Genomic DNA, 3657 nt, shown 5'->3' with positions numbered 1-3657 from the left:
TAAATGTACAAGCATATATTATGAATTTATAGATTAGAGTTAACGTCGACTGCCCCAAATTTTCCTGTTAGAAAGCCCATATAGATATGTAAATTATTATAGAAAAAACTACCCTCTATAGCCCCTTAAAATTTTAATAGCCCATGTTTTGTCCTACTTACAAAAAATGGCCCTTCGGCCCAAACGTATTGCATATAGTAGCCGAAAGGAATGAGTATGACAACATAAGCGCTTGTAGCTCAGTGGATAGAGCGCTTGTTTCCTAAGCTAAAGGTCGTAGGTTCGATCCCTACCTAGTGCGATAGAGCAACCCTTTTTTGCCTTTTTAAATTGTATTTTGTACTTCTGGATCTGATAAGTATTAGCTAAGAATTGAATGAAATATGTAATGCATGTCATAATGTCTATTTTTGTATATTTTTTGTATAATAACAGACTATTTTTGCATATTTTTTGCATAGTGACAGTCTATTTTGTATATTTTTTGTATAGTAATAGTTTAATTTGTATAGTGACAGTCTACTTTGTATATATTTTGTATAGTGACAATTTATTGTATATAAATTGTATAGTGGCAGTCTATTTAGTATATTTTTATATAGTGATAGTCTATTTTGTACATATTTTGTATAATGACAGTCTATTTAGTATATTTTTTATATAACATTCTATTTTTGTATATATTTTGTATAGTGACACTCTATTTGTATATAAATGGTATAGTGACAGTCTGTTTTGTATATTTTTCGTATATTGACAGTCTATTTTGTATAGTGACAGTCTATTTTGTATATTTTTTGTATAGTAACAGTCTATTTAGTATATATTTTATATAGTGACAGTCTATTTTGTATAGTGACGGTCTATTGTATATAAACTGTATAGTGACAGTCTATTTTATATATATTTTGTATAGTGGCAGTCTATTGTATATAAATTGTATAGTGGCAGTCTATTTAGTATATATTTTGTATAGTGGCAGTCTATTTTGTATATATTTTGTATAGTGACATTCTATTTAGTATTTTTTTGTATAATGACAATTTATTTTTGTATATGTTTTGTATAATGATAGCCTATTGTATATAAATTTGTATAATGACAGTTTTCAGCCATTTTTCACCATCATTTATTCTCCTTTCGAGTATAATTTGTTCAATCGTTTGTCTAAAACTTACTTCTTTTTTTAAAACTGCATAGCGAGTAGTACAAGTTATATGTTGTGAGCATGTGATTTTTGTCCTATATGAATTATTCCCATAAATTCAAAACAAAATAACTTCTTTTCATTATTTGCAATTTTATGGATTTTTGTGGCATGTTTTGTTAATTGTTTGCATTTGTTTGTGCACGTTTATTATTGTTTAATTCATGAAAAATATAAAAATACTTGGCATTTGCATGTAGGGTTAATGTCACATTTTAGGATTAAATAGTAGTCAATACTACAAAAAATAATAAAGAAAATAACAAAAATGGTTCTTTTGCATTTATACTTGTAATTTGTCTTAGTTTGCATTTAAATTAGGAATTAGTGTAGTTGGAAATTGAGCAATATAATTCTAGAAGTCGANCTAAAATAAGTGTTAACCTTTAACGTAGACAGTATGTCGTCTTCCTTCGTACCCGTAACCCCCCCCCTCCCGTAACGCCGGCAAAACACCATCGTCTCCGCCACTCTCCGCCATGAGCCGCCGGCCGGAAATCGTCTCCGCCTGCGGCGCTCACCCAATGGCCCCCAAAATTTTACCACAGCCTCTTCTCGTCTTCCCCTTTCCAAATCCAAACCCCTCGCCCCTCAAATCCTACCCAATCCCCTCAAATCTACCAAACCCTAGGCGTCGCCACCACCGTGCACGGCGGCGCCGGCTCCAAACGGCTCCAAAATAACACCACAGATCCCCTAACCTTCCTCATTCCTAATACCCAACCAGATTTCTTCGAACATCACCAGAACGGCTCGAATTTTAAATCATAGAGCCGGTAGAACCCTAGAAGTTCATTTTGCTCGATTTTTGCTCGATTTCTTGAGTCTGGCATTGGTTTCGAGTCACGAAACAACGTTTTCGTTTGTTCTTTGAGAAGAACAAATGCTTAACATTGTTCCGAGGCTCGAATCGAGTTTTCAGTCTCCGTCCCGGTCGTGCATAGGTGAATTTCTTCTCATTCTTTGTTATTTGAATTCAACTGATTTTTGTTTTCTAATTAAGTCATGTTTCCATCTATGTTAGTTATTTGGCAATGATTTTGTTCCCAATTTGGAATTAATTTATCTTAGGGTTTTGTGTTTGACAATGGCTTTCATGGCAATTTGACTAGTTTCGTTCATGTTTTAGATACAAGTAGATTCATTTTGATATTTGATTTTGTTCAGTATAATTTCACGTTTGAATTGCTGAACTTGGCTGGATTTAATCTCCTTGTTCTGACTAATTGGTATGAATGATTAAGCTGAGTCTTTAGCCCCTGTTGAGTACTTAACCATAGTTATCTGACTAAGGTTAGTTAGAAAATTTAGGTTAGTTAACAGGTTGGGGTGGGTTAGCAATTTCAGGGCTGATGGAAGGGTAATATGGGTAGTTTAGCATGGGGAATCTGATAGAAATTGAAACTAGAACACCCTAGACCCTTCTAGAAGTGGGCTTTAGTTATGATTACCAAAAATATAGTGCAGTAACTTGAGTAACAAGTCATAAAATAAAGGACTAAATAATCAAAATCTGAAAATAAAAGAGGGGGAAAGGTGTGAGTGAGATCTAGAAGCTTCCTCCTGAGGTTTTGCCTATAAAAGGCAGCTTATTTGCCTGCATTAGCAAGTTTGGAACCCCAAAAATTCCCCCCAAAAATAGTCTTAGTTTCCAGAAGCTAAATTTGAATTTCAAATTCAAACACTAGATCTGAAATTCTCTTTCTCATCTTAGAAAATCTCCAAAACAAAAAAAAATACACAAAAGCCACAGAAAAATACAAAAAAAATAACTGTTACATCGATCTTCCTTAGATCATTTCTCAAATTTCAGCTCTTAATTCAACTGGTTAGCTCATTTAGGATCAGAACTAGCTCGGATTTCTCTGTTTCTGTTCTGTACTCGAAGGTTTAAAGCATTTGAAGGTGTTTGGGATTTATTCGAGTTGTTGCTGGGTGTTTTTGATTGCTGAAGGTGTTCTGTAACTTCCTAATCCAATTTCGAGTAGATTCAGAGTGTTTTGGTTGAGTTCACTTCTTCCTGGGCATTGTGATTTTGATTTAGACCTAAACTTGGCCCTGTTTGATGTTGGTGGCTGCTGATCTGCTGAGTTATTGCTGACCTCTCTATTCTCTCTTGTTATCTTACATTTCCAGGTACACACTTGAATTCAAATTGATGTAGCTCTTTGAGATGGACATGAAATGAAATACCGATACACTTGTTGACTGGACTGTGCATGTATGGACGATTATACTACTGTAGTCAAATAGATATCAATAATATGTAATGTGTTGAAGTAGTTTGATTTTTACTTATACGAACAATAAATATAGAGCCTGTATAATTAGGACTGCTTTAGGTTGGTTTGGACTAGGGACTGTTAAGCTAATTCGAGTATTTCTTAAGATTGTATGAGTTTTCTTGTATTTAGTGGTGTTATCTCAACTTAGTGTGAAATTCAAAGTGT

General features: G+C 33.8%; 1 non-coding gene across 1 annotated transcript; it reads left to right on the top strand.

Annotated features, from left to right (window-relative positions):
* Window positions 1-228: 228 nt before the first annotated feature.
* Window positions 229-301, top strand: TRNAR-CCU. The gene has a single exon. It is a non-coding gene; the product is annotated as a tRNA-Arg (tRNA).
* The last annotated feature ends 3356 nt before the right edge of the window (window positions 302-3657 follow it).

This window comes from Nicotiana attenuata, unplaced genomic scaffold (assembly GCF_001879085.1).
Source record: "Nicotiana attenuata strain UT unplaced genomic scaffold, NIATTr2, whole genome shotgun sequence".
Classification (NCBI taxonomy): Eukaryota; Viridiplantae; Streptophyta; class Magnoliopsida; order Solanales; family Solanaceae; genus Nicotiana; species Nicotiana attenuata.
Note: the sequence above shows the minus strand (reverse complement) of the source record. Positions and strands in the feature narration are given on the sequence as shown.